At 41.7% G+C, this 12,369-nt stretch overlaps 1 protein-coding gene across 2 annotated transcripts in view; it reads right to left on the bottom strand.

Annotated features, from left to right (window-relative positions):
- LOC112669833 (thiamine transporter 2-like) overlaps nt 1–12,369 on the bottom strand; it is a 77,088-nt gene extending 64,719 nt beyond the window's left edge. Inside the window, exons 1-4 of one of the 2 annotated variants that reach the window (XR_004818672.2) lie at nt 11,457–12,369; nt 10,904–11,041; nt 9,272–9,576; nt 2,905–8,913 (exon numbers count right to left, since the gene is read on the bottom strand). The gene's annotated coding sequence lies outside the window, so the exon portion shown is untranslated. Of the gene's footprint in view, nt 1–2,904; nt 8,914–9,271; nt 9,577–10,903; nt 11,042–11,456 lie in introns of those variants that run through there. The other variant, XM_049101400.1, reaches the window with a different exon arrangement.

Here is a 12,369-nt window from a genome sequence, read left to right on the forward strand (position 1 = left end):
GGAATATTGACACCTTAGTTCTAGACTTTTAATCTCCGGAACTATGAGAGAGGCAATACATTTCTGATGTCTTAAACCTACCTCGTTTTGTTGTACTTTGTTATAGCCACCCAAGGAAGCTGATATAGATTCTGAAACACTTAATTTGAATTTTTGATAATTTGGACACAACGTACAATGTATTACACATTAAAACCCTTTCATTAAATATATTCTATCCTGGATTTCCTTGTATCCACACTTTCATTATGGTTGACTATAAATAGGACAAATGAGTCTTTATTTATATATTGGGTAAAATTTGCCAGTTTGTTTTGGTAGCTACCTATAAATATCTACAGCTAAGCAATAAACATTGGTTATACCCCATATGGTGGTGGTTCAAAAAAACTGAAGTGTTCTCATTACATGAATTGCAGAAATGGTAGGGGAGTGCCCCACCCTTTTAGGTCACCTGCCTAAGCAAACTGCAATTTTTTTATATTTTTTTTAATTTTAATTTATTTATGATAGTCACAGAGAGAGAGAGAGAGAGAGAGAGAGAGAGAGGCAGAGACACAGGCAGAGGGAGAAGCAGGTCCATGCACCGGGAGCCCGACGTGGGATTCGATCCTGGGTCTCCAGGATCGCGCCCCGGGCCAAAGGCAGGCACTAAACCACTGCGCCACCCAGGGTTCCCCAAACTGCAATTTTTAAATAAAAGTTTATACATTTCCTTAGAGCTTAGTCAATTACTCATAAATTTATTTTATATTGACTTTCCCACTGAGATACTGATGTTTCTAATGACTGCACTCCTTTTTACTGGGTCTCTCTTCTTTATCAAGTTATCAAATTTTAGTACAAGTGTGCCTTGATAGCAATAAAGGTGTCTTTTGTGCAGGAGGCTGATGTTCTCAGGGCATCTTTGGTAGAGTGTGCGCTGTCAGCTAAGAGAGCCCTCATCCGCCTCAACTACTCAGGAAGCCTATGGGGAAGGAAGGAAAGAAAAGGAGGAAGAAAGCCAGTTTTCTTGTAGTTGTAGTAAAATTGCTGTAATTCATTTGTACACCCGTATTTGTTATGCCTGGTCTGAAAAGAACATAAATTAAGCATGGCTGGCCAGAAAAAAGACTTATGATAGAATATCATCCTGTGTATCTATTAAACATAGGCTAGAGTTACAAGGTTTTCACCCCTACTTCACAATGCAAACCCTATTTTTTGTAAAGATTTTATTCATTTATTCACGAGACACACACACACAGTGAGAGAGAGAGAGGCAGAGACATTGGCAGAGGGAGAAGCAGGCTCCACGCAGGAAGCCCGATGTGGGACTCGATCCCAGGACCTCAGGATCACACTCTGATCCAAAGGCAGAAGCTCAACCACTCAGCTACCCAGTTGTCCCCAAACCCTATGTTTTATGATGGGCATTATCACTACAGAAATTTTCTTTTAAAGAAAGGATGGCCAGGTCCATTCTAGAACTTTCTTTGGTTATTCATGACAGTGCTACAGATAAATTGGGTCCAGTGGTACCGTTGGAATGGATGTAATACATATTGAGCGTGAAAGAATAGCATAGAGTGGAAATTACTGAACAAATCCTAGGTATAGAAACTCCTCTGTGAATTTTTGGTTTCAGTAGGCTGTTCCGAGTTCAACTTTGTTTTCTTAATTGAAAGAAATGTGGTACAAAAAAAAAAATGCTACTCCCACCTGCGGGTTGATGGGCTGAGTGGTTTTGTTCCTCATTCGGAGAAAGTGTTTAAACACTGACCCTTGAATCTCTTCCTCACTTACTGATTCAGCAGGTCTTGGCAGGGAGGGGTTGAGACTGAGAATATTCATTTCTAACAAGTTCCCGGGTGATGCTGACGCTGTCTATTGGCTGGAGACCTCACTCTGAGAGTCACAGCTTAGCAAACAGCAATTTGGAGCAACTCTGAGGCTCGAAGTTTGAAAGATTTCTGTAGCTTTCTTTGAAGATGAGACACTAGAGGGCGGTGTGATCCCAGCACACGGGGACAGAGAGCAGATGATGTCACCTCAAATCCAGACCTTTGCTTCAGCCTAGGAATCTCTGATTTTTTATTTGCTTTGTTTATTGACAGTTCACATAGGGACTTATTTATTTTTATTATTTTTTTCACATAGGAATTTATGTGTAAGAAAGGTCCCAAAAATAAATTTAAAAGCTGCTCTCTCTCCAGTCCCTTTAAAAAAAAAAATCCTAGGGCCTGCTAGCTGGACAGCAGGAGCGATGGAGGGGAGGGGGTACATATGATTTTATATCTCATTATTCAGACAGCTTTAGTACATAGATAAATTGGCTCCTTGGAGTCTGGTGTTTCTTAAAGTGTTTTCAATGAACTCAAATTCTATTAGTAACAGAACTAGAGTTTGAGACCAAATAAATTCAAAAGCATTCAATTAAATAGTTCTATGAGTTCCTTGCTGGACTGTTCCTCAGAGTGTTTACTTGTACATTGGAAACCCTTGTGAAGAGGATGTCCAACGCAGGGCCTCTGTGAGTATTTTGGAAAGGAACGCCAATCTGGTCCTAATGCTTCATTTTTCTAGAAGGAAGTAGAGACTGGAAGATAACATGGCTGCTGGGTAGTGACAGGGCCTGTCTCCTGAGTGCAGCTCAATGTAATTTCCACGGGAAGTATGTGTGGGCCTGCATGCAGTGACAATGCCCACGTGAGTCAAACGTGCTTCCTGTTTGGGGCCTGGAGTCTTCATAGTCTACCTGTTGGGCTCTTCTTCCTCCAGGTGCCTGGAGGCTGCACCCCATCCCTTCATACAGATGATGCTCCAATGCTGCTGTCCAGACAGGACTTCTCAGGACACCTTGTCCAAAATGTTTTTTCTTTCCTGTCCTTATTGCTTTGTCACTACTTGCTATATATTAATATGCTTAATGGCTTTTGTGCGTTTGTTCCCTTTGAAATAGAAGAGCCAGAGCCATCTTGGTGTCTACTATATTCTTAATATTTAGTAGGTGCTCAATGAACATTTTTTTGGATACATTACCTAGTGCCAGCAAAGTATATAAGCTAAGATTGATTATTGTATCAGAGTTCTCCAGAGAAATAGGACCAATAGAAGTTACATATGTTATGTGCTAAAATGGCAAAAACTAGTGTGTTTTCTAAAATGGTTCTAATAAGACTCAGATAATCTAAGCACTGTATGAATGTGCAGACAAATTTCTACTTGCATTTCATTTCTGGGGTTAAAAGTACAATATCTGATAATTTCCAACAATTGTTTAAATTTAGCAGTAATTTATTTGTATATATCCTGGTATGTTAGAGAACATTCTTACAGGCTTTGGGAAGTTTGGATTTAAATGTCATTAAGGTGATAGGGATTTTTATTTATTCAAAGGCCTCTCTGAGAAGGACATCTACACTGGGTTTTACTGCAATTAAGGTCACTGCCTTGGAAAATACTGGCCACTTCTTTATTTTCCATCTTCTGATTCTCACAGGAGTGCTTCTCATGTGCAGACTGAGGTGCAACCATACATGGAGGCAAAGTCAGGTAGATATGGTTCCAGGCTTCTTTGATGCACAAAGGAAGAGACCCTGAAAGGTGGTGGTGGGGTGCTGGTGGTGATATGCTGTTGCCAACAGACAGAGGAGCACAGATATTTGGGAGATTAACTAACTTAAGATAAAATCCACCCTTTGAGAAGACCTCTCCTGCTGAGCCACACAGAGCTTACCTTCTCTCCTCTAATCACATGGTCCGTCCTGCCCTGTGGACCATTGAGGAAAAAGGAGAAGGCAGTGGGGAGTGCATGTGTGCTTATGTGCGTGTGCGCTCATGTGTGTGCATGCATGCACAGTCTTAGATATAAAAGAAAGCCCGAGTTTATCTTTGTGTATGGTACACACTTGTGGATGGCGCAAGAGAGTGCACTCTTGCACCGTACACAAAGATAAACTCAAAATGGATGGAAGATCTAAATGTGAGACAAGATTCCATCAAAATCCTAGAGAAGAACACAGGCAACACTCAGCCACAGTAACTTCTTGCAAGATACATCCAGGAAGGCAAAAGAAACAAAAGCAAAAATGAACTATTGGGACTTCATCAAGATAAGAAGCTTTTGCACAGCAAAGGATACAGTCAACAAAACTCAAAGACAACCTACAGAATGGGAGAAGATATTTGCAAATGACGTATCAGATAAAGGGCTAGTTTCCAAGATCTATAAAGAACTTACTAAACTCAACACCAAAGAAACAAACAATCCAATCATGAAATGGGCAAAAGACATGAACAGAAATCTCGCAGAGGAAGACATAGACATGGCCAACATGCACATGAGAAAATGCTCCGCCCTCACTTGCCCTCAGGGAAATACAAATCAAAACCACAATGAGATGCCACCTCACACCAGTGAGAATGGGGAAAATTAACAAGACAGGAAACCACAAATGTTGGAGAGGATGTGGAGAATAGGGAACCCTCTTACACTGTTGGTGGGAATGTGAACTGGTGCAGCCACTCTGGAAAACTGTGTGGAGGCTCCTCAAAGAGTTAAAAATAGACCTGCCCTACGACCCAGCAATTGCACTGTTGGGGAATTACCCCAAAGATTCAGATGCAATGAAACGCCGGGACACCTGCACCCCGATGTTTCTAGCAGCAATGTCCACAATAGCCAAACTGTGGAAGGAGCCTCGGTGTCCATCGACAGATGAGTGGATAAAGAAGATGTGGTCTATGTATACAATGGAATATTCCTCAGCCATTAGAAACGACAAATACCCACCATTTGCTTCGATGTGGATGGAACTGGAGGGTATTATGCTGAGTGAAATAAGTCAATCGGAGAAGGACAGACATTATATGGTCTCATTCATTTGGGGAATATAAAAAATAGTGAAAGGGAATAAAGGGGAAAGGAAAAAAAATAAGTGCGAAATATCAGAAAGGGAGACAGAACATGAGAGACTCCTAACTCTGGGAAACGAACTAGGGGAAGTGGAAGGGGAGGTGGACGGGGGTGGGGGTGACTGGGTGGTAGGCACTGAGGTGGGCACTTGGGATGAGCACTGGGTGTTATTCTGTATGTTGACAAATTGAACACCAATAAAAAATAAATTTATTAAAAAAAGAAAGCCTGACACTAGATATGATGTGTTAAGGAATTCGTGTGTTAAACACCTGGCTTAGCTGGAGTGGTGCTGTCTACAGTAAGAGATACAAATTTCCACAAGTACATTCACATTTACTATTAGTGACAATCAATGAGTCTTCTGGTAATTTCACTTTGAAAGGAGGTTAGAGATAGTGTTCACCATGGAAGATGATGCTCCCTGGAAAAGAGTAAGCAACCTTGCATAGAATCTCAGATTTCCCTGGTGGAAGAACTTTGGGAGGGATGACCTTCCAGATGATGTCATATTATTTACCACTCTGTCCCTTCACAAGATGGGTCCTCATGAAGATTGACTTATTTGGAGACCTATTAGATTGATTGTCCTCTTCCTCGAGGTAAAGTAAATACGTATCAAGTTTCTATCACTAAAGCTCTTACATAAACAGAGTAGGTGGCAATAAAAACCAGAAGCGGAATTACAACAATAAGCAGGAATGATGACAATGAAAAATATTTGGCAGTAGTTAACTGCTTTCCATTTACTTTACAGACAGTAGGGATTTGCTCTTCCATATGGAGTGCTTCTGGGGTTTTCTAGGTCTTTCTTGTGTAAGCAGCTGATGAAATGACTATGTGCGGAGCTCTCAATGAGCCTGACTGGGAGTCATCTGTTTTCTGTGCTCCAAGAAGCCCACTCTCTTCTTTCATTCATTATGCTTCTGTCTAGCCTGACCATGGGTTGTTTGCACAACTCCATAATTGAACTTGGACCTAAAATTCTGGTCTTTTTTCTTCATGACCTTCACAGACTTATAGCTATTTCTACTGTCCTGGAGAGGTTGAAATTCCTCTGCCCTCTGAATTTTGGGTTGAGAAAATCAGAGATCAACCTAATAGAAGAAACACAATCTTCCACTTGATGGGGGTGGGAGAACACCACTGCCTCCTTGGACAGAGGAGGAGTAGACTAGGCAAAAGTGCCAGGATTGGGCAAGAATATATAGACATGGAGGGGGTGATATTGAGGGAGAAGGAGATGGAAGTTATACCCCTCAACTAAGCAGAGCAAGGCTGCTGCTAGTATTTTCCAGGTTCTTGAGTTCAAATATCAACCCCATCATTTTCTAGCTGTGATTTTGGGTGTTTACATGTGGTAGTTGATGCTGTCCTTGATCCTCCATGCTGCCTCCAGACAATTATTCTCAATCTTGTGGCAGAAAATAAAAATGTTCACTTCTTTGGAATTCACTTAACTTGACCACTTTGTCATGGTCTAGTTGCTGACACTGATTGCCCCTTCTCTCTTCCTCCATCTTCCAAATCCTTGGCATCAATTCTTCATCCCAAGTCCTGATATTATCTTACAGTTCTTCAATATCCACCTTAAATGTGTCTCATCTTCCCAGTTCCTCAGTCTTCTCATTTCCAGGGATCCCTTTTCCCATTCTACCTCAGTTCCTCATTCTCATGGCCACATCCTATTCTCCCTCTAAAAAAGGGATCCAGTCAAGGGCTCTGTCTACAATGACCTCTTCTTGCTTATGTCATCAACTTTGTGCCATTGGGATATCTCTGTTTTGCTTCCAATATCCCAGCCTTCTCTCCTTTATAATTTCTACAGTAATCATGCCAATGCCCTAAACTCTATTGCTTTTCCATGTTTTGATCACTTCTCTGTGGAAAAAGCCTCATCCTAAGGTTTCTTCAGAGTACATTTCTTAGTTGGTGATTTTGCATTCCTGATTATGTCTGTTGGACTTAAAGCTGAGTTCTCCAGTAAGGCTTTCCCCATCTTCCATGGAGTTCCTGGAACGCCCTTCAAAGAAGGAGTACTGAAATCTCCTGAATGCAATTTTCAGCAGTTACTCAGGGATCCTCTGGATTCTGATGCACCCCACTTCCAAGCTGAGGACTTCTCTGATACCTCTGCTCAGACTGCTTTCCCCAAAAGGGACCACTTGAGTATCAGGTGTGCACCCTGCCTGGTTTAGCGTTGCACAAGGGTGTGTGTGGCAGGGCTACCCTGTTTAAAAGATATATGCACATAGATATCTGAAATTCTTCAGCCCACCAAAGACTCTCATCCCCTTCATACCCTCTGGAAGCACTTGGACATGGGTAGTGAAATACAACCTGTCTTCTTGTGATACCCCCTTAGTTTGAATAACCACCTATAAATATTACTTCTAGTGACCTACTTGAATCCGGCGATGCCTATCTAGCCACATTTCCTGAGATTCTGAGTGCTCAGCGTGTACTCCAAGCAGGCAATTCTCTATCAAAACCAAATCAATTCTTCTTAACCCGTACTGTCAATAAGCAGTAAAAATAATACCTCTGGTAGGGCCTATTTACCCTGACACCTGCTTGGGCAGGCATTTATATGACATGCTTTCTATGTTTTGTTTTTAATCCTCTGAAAAGTTCACAAATTAGATATTATCTCCACTTGGAGATGAGAAAGCAGACATTCTGGGAGAGAGAATGCAGCTGGCCCATGGTCATGCCGTTTAGAATCCAGTTCTGTAAGGATGCGAGGTTTGAACTCTCCTTGTACCCTTTGGGTGGGGCATGCTAGTCTTAAGTTTCCATCTCTCATTCCTTTCGAGTTGTTCCCAGGTCTTGTTTACTTTCTCCTCTGTCTTTGCTGGCTACTTCCCAAATCAGAATTGTGTGGTGTAGAACTTATGGTTGCCATCTAAAATGATGAACACTGGGGAGCATGGGTGGTACAGTTGGCTACATGTCTTGACTCTTGATTTCGGCTCAAATCATGGTCTCAGGGTTGTGAGATTGAGCTCCGTGTTGAGCTCCCCACTTAGTGGGGAGTCTGCTTGAGATTCTCTGTCTCTCTCCCTCTGCTCCCTGTGCCTGTGCTCTCTCTCTCTCTCTCTCACATAAATAAATAAATCTTAAAAAAATGATGAGCATATTAAATACCATGTATTACCCCAACTGATAATAAATGTAGCATGCATTCCCTTTTTCTTATTGAAAGATAATTGACATCCAATATCCTATTAGTTTCAGATGTCCATCATAACAATTTAATATTTTTAGACATTATGAAATGATCCTCAAAATAAAAGTACTTACCATCTGTCACCATACAAATTTATTACAGTATTATTAAGAATATTTCCTATGCTGTATAGTACATTTCCATGGCTTATTTATTTTAAAACTGGAAGTTTGTGCCTTTTCATCCCTTTGCCTATTTTGCCCATCCCCCTCCCCTCCTCCTCTATTTCTCTTAGGTATCAGTGATCTGTTTCTGTTTTGTTTCATTTATTTATTTTGTTTTTTAGATTCCACATATATAAGTGAAATCATACAGTATTTGTTTTTCTGTGTTTGCTTTATTTCCCTCAGTATAATACCCTCAAGGTCCATCCATGTTTTTGCAAATGGCAAGATTTCATTCTTTTCATGGCTGAATAATGCAGCATGCACTCTTGAAATCAGTTCAGTGGACTTTTACAAAGTTTTCTTTGGACAGTTTAAGCCCCTACAAGCTGTTCCTTGGGCGAAAGGGATCCTGTACTATTTGGTGCTAGTGACATCTCCAGTGTCAGGCTTTCAGTGACATGGTGCTTAATTCCCATCTGTAAAGGTTCCTGAATTGAAAGTTTAGGGGAACTGAAGAAGAGGGAAAGAGCATTCACATTGAAAGCCACGTTTATCCCATGAATGTGAGGAGGTGTAGACCCCTTCTTGTCCTTGCTTCCAGAACTTCCCGTTCCAGCTGCTGGCACCACTAGCAGAGCTTTGGAGGTTGCTTCAAGGATGCCTTGCCTTTATTATTACACCTAAGAGTATATGATCTGGATTAAATGTTGCAGCCCCCCCTCCAACCTTGGGCAAATTATAAGAAGCAGTGACATTGTAATTATTATTTGACTCATGTATCTTCTCCATAGCAAGGAATGCAAGTAAGAATGCTGTACATATTACTATTTTGCTCTTGCCCTCTCTGTTCTGATACAATCCCCCGCCCCCCCCCCGCCCCCCCAGGAATGAGTCCTTTTCCATACTTTGTTTTGCCCTATAAGATGAAACGAGAGTGGTCCTGTATTTGGTGAAACCAGTGTCTGAAGCAAAAAAGTAGAAAGGTGTCTTTGATCAGCTGCTTCCTCCAGCAGATAAATAAAGCTGGTCTGGGCTTACCTTTATGGTCTGAAAAGTGAGAGGAGAGGAGGCTTTATACAGGAGGAAACGGGATTCACAAGGTGAGCGGGGTGCTCTGTCCTCTGCTCCACGGGGACACAAGGCCAGCCGCCATCAGGTGCGAACTCAAAGTTCTGGTTTGTAGGGCAGATCTGTAACAGCTGCAGAAAATCTTGATTGAACAATGAAGCATGCCGTGGCACGCCGTGGCATACTGCAATCCTCAGCAGACAGGAAGGACCAGAGTTCATTAGCACAGAGTGAGGACACTTCCACCTTTGCATCGGCAGAGCATTGATCGTTCCCTGTGTTAAAAATAAATCACTGCTATCATATTAACAACTACTTGGAGAAGCTAAGTCTTTGGATTTTCTCAGCATCGCATTTTGTGAGTGGCCAGGAGCCCGGTCAGACACATTCCTGCTATTACTTTGCTAGCTTCCTATTTTAATCTCACTCCCTGGGGTTTATCAAAGTCACATTTTTTTTTTCCCCTGGAACATCTAGTCGGGTTGAATTTTTGAGTGCACACACTTGCCTTTTCTTTCCATGGCATTTTAGTTTAATTCCTATCTCCAAAGCTGGATGTGTTTTGCTCCCCTTCTTCCATTTCCTTTGTGAAATTCTCCCATTCTAGGATCCCCAAAGCAACTTGGTCTCTCGGGTTGAAGATTGAGGCATCTGCATCTCTTTGTGGCCATTGTTAAGGCGCTGCCTCCTTTTCCCTGTCATATCACTTACATCTGGTTTTGAACTACCTCCTTCCAGACGTTTGCAGCTGGCTTCCGGACAGCATTTTTCTCCCTCTGTGTGGGTGTAGCTCACAGGGCTGGCACTCATTAGCCCGACAGCACTGTGGATTTTATATAATAACCTTGAAGCTCGTGTACATTCTTAGATTAGGTCAATTGTCCTTATAATCATTTCAAAAGATAGGAAAGGAAATAAAAAGAAATGACAAGTTTCTCAATTTGTGTTTATTAATTTTTTAAAGATTTTATTTATTTATGAGAAACACACAGAGAGAGGCAGAGACACAGGCAGAGGGAGAAGCAGACTCCACAGAGGGACCCCGATGTGGGACTTGATCCGGGGACTCCAGGATCACACCCTGGGACAAAGGCAGGCGCTAAACCACTGAGCCACCCAGGGAGCCCCACATTTTGTGTTTAGTAGAAGGGAACAGAGTGTAGGACCTGAATAGGAATTTGCTGTGGGTACTGTAGATCCCTCTACCCTCTAAGATACCCTCAGCTTTCTGAGTCACCTTGCCTGTGGAGGAGAAACTCAAATGTGGCATCTCTACTAGTGGTCGGTGGAGTGGACACAGCTAAGTTCCATAATATTGCTCTGCCCCTAATTCCAGAGTTTTTTTTTTTTTTAATTTTGAAGGTCTGGAAGAGCTAAACTGGTGAAAATAAATTTGCAAAATTTGCTTCCCATTACCCAAGATGCCTAAATTATTTTAGCAACTATGCTTTATACTCTTCTTGATAACCCACCAGTTCCTACAGTGACCCCAGTATAAACTCTGACTAGAAAGTTACAGACTATCAAAATTGGATACCTGAAAATGGAAATATGAGCACTTAAATTTCACATACCTTCAAATACAATAACATTGTAACTTACTCTTTAATGTTAAAGCAGGAAAACTGTGGTAAATTTAGATAAAGCCAGCATATGTTGTTCTAATCTGGGCCAGGATCGGATGGAGCAGAAGCTGACGCTAGAGGAAGTCAGAAGAGTTGTTTAATTTCTATTTCTCCACTGCAAATAGAAAATGAAGTAGTGTGGGTTTTTTTGAAGACTTTTGATTAAAAATAAGCAAACTGCAGGAACTAGAACAATGCCTGGTTCATATCAAGCACTGAATTAATTATTAATAAGAGGTGTTACTACTTTAGACGGAATTTCCACTAGGGCAATTCAAAGTTTTCAGCCTCATGCAGACAGTCTGTTCTCTTTTTTCCATTAGAGCAATGGTTGTAGTTTCCAAAACTTATACGTCTGCTCTGCATTATAATTAGGCAGTTCCATAAGATATTTGAATTGCGAGTGTCCTAGAAAGATGTTACTAATATGGTCTCTCAATCAAAACTCAGGCAGCCCAAGAAACTGTGTATGCCTGGACATCTCACATTTAGAAAAATGATTATTAATAGTAATATCATCCAAGACTTACCAAGCCTTTACTGTGTGCTGAGTACCCCTGGGTACTTGATGTGCATGTCCTAGATCATTTAATCCTCAAAAAAATCCTATGAAGTAAGACTGTTCTTGTCCTCATTTTATAGATGAGAAAACAGGTACAAAAACATGAAGAAACTTCAAGTCATGCAGCATGCAGGAATATTTTCAGCGGGACAAGTTGACAGCACCAACAAAGCAGAAGAAAACAAATCCCCTGGAAGCTCCATCAAATACCACATCAGATAGTCTCATTCCTTCTTCCGTTGTTGGGGTGATAGGAGGCTGGCAAATTCAACAATCTATTTTTTTCTCAGTTTGGTTTGTTTTTAGTTCTTTCTGGATGAGAGTCCTGCTCTCTGCCTCTCCTGCTGCCAGTATCTGAGATTGCCCAGCTCGGAGTCCTCTAACCCACCTCCCTCCTGGACTCTGTCAGGGCAGAGTCCAGACACTGAGGTCTACACGCTGCCAAAGCCAAATTCCTCTGTAAAGTCAAACAGAGACTTGATTTTTGGATCTTGATCTCTTGGGGATTATAGGTGCCTGAAAGGGGGGAAATGCAAGCCAATATCTTCCCCAGATGGCTGTGATTAAAGGAAATTAAAAAATATTTATTTATTCATGAGAGACATAGAGAGAGAGGCAGAGACATAGGCAGAGAGAGAAGCAGGCTTCTTATGGGGAGCCTGACATGGGGCTCGATCCCAGCACCCCAGGATCACACTCTGAGTCGAAGGCAGATGCTCAACTGCTGAGCCACCCAGGTGTCCCTGATTGAAAGAACTTAATTCAGAATTTCTTTAGAATGTTGTGCTCAGTGGCTTGAAGTCCTTGATCCACAGGTTTTTGGAAGACTCCCAGGGCAGCCTCTCACCACCTTTCCCCCCTCAGCCTCCACAAGTGATGTT

The sequence above is a fragment of the Canis lupus genome, chromosome 25, assembly GCF_003254725.2.
Source record: "Canis lupus dingo isolate Sandy chromosome 25, ASM325472v2, whole genome shotgun sequence".
Lineage (NCBI taxonomy): Eukaryota > Metazoa > Chordata > Mammalia > Carnivora > Canidae > Canis > Canis lupus.